This window comes from Ambystoma mexicanum, chromosome 1q (assembly GCF_040938575.1).
Source record: "Ambystoma mexicanum isolate Mex_15411 chromosome 1q, UKY_AmexF1_1, whole genome shotgun sequence".
Classification (NCBI taxonomy): Eukaryota; Metazoa; Chordata; class Amphibia; order Caudata; family Ambystomatidae; genus Ambystoma; species Ambystoma mexicanum.
In genome coordinates this window covers 1,553,622,063-1,553,623,095 of record NC_090922.1, presented here as the reverse complement: position 1 = coordinate 1,553,623,095, position 1,033 = coordinate 1,553,622,063, and positions in this window count along the sequence as shown.

Genomic DNA, 1,033 nt, shown 5'->3' with positions numbered 1-1,033 from the left:
AGAATTAACCAACATAACCACTGGTTAGTTTACCAAGCCATGGGGTGCCTCTTAGCTTGCATTGGGTAGCTAATCTAATCCAGGAGGTGTCTAGAGGCCACTTACTTTGCATTGGTTAACTAATCCAATCCAGGATGTGTTTAGAGGCCCCTTACCTTGCATTGGTTAATTAATCCAATCCAGGAAGTGCCTAGAGGCCACCTAGCTTGCATTGGGTAGTTTATCCTTTCCAGGAGGTGCATAGAGTCCACTTACCTTGCATCGGGCTGCTAATCCAATCCAGGAGATGTCTAGAGGCCACTTAGCTTGCAATGGGTAGCTAATCCAATCCAGGAGGTATCTAGAGACCATTTAGCTTGCATTGAATTGAATTGATATTTTATTTCTATCTCGCTCGTACACAAGTGTTTCAGAGTGTGACAAGGCAAGGAAAGGGAGGGGAACAGGGAGAACAAAACAGCAATCTTATTAGGCCCAGTGACATTGAGAACGTGCAAGTGCAAGGGAGAGGGGGAGAGGAAAAGTGCATGGAAGGGGGGAGAAGTGGAAACTGCAGAGCAAAGGAGATGGCAAGTGCCAGTTTCAAGTTTCATCTGTTCGATATCTAGGCTTCATTTTGTCCAAAGAAGGGATCATGATGGACCAAAGAAAAGTGTCTGCTAATTTCAGTTGGCCGTCCCCTGTACCATCAAGTTTGTGTAAAGATTCCTGGATTTATCGAACTTTTAACGCAAATTCATCGCCAACTTCTCCTGCACAGCTCTCCCCATCACAGGTTTGCTTAAGAAGACCAATAAACCCTTTAGGTGGACGGAAAAGGCAGAATCAGCCTTCCAACTTCTCCAAAAAAAAGTTATGTTTGGCTCCTATTCTCCGCCAACCGGACCAATCCAAGAGCTTTGTACTTGAGGCTGATGCCTCAGCCAATGCAGTTGGAGTAGTACTACTCCAGAACCATGAAGGAACCGAATACCCGGTGGCTTATCTATCCAATGTCGATCTAGAAAAAGTAGACACCCCTCGATCATAAGGC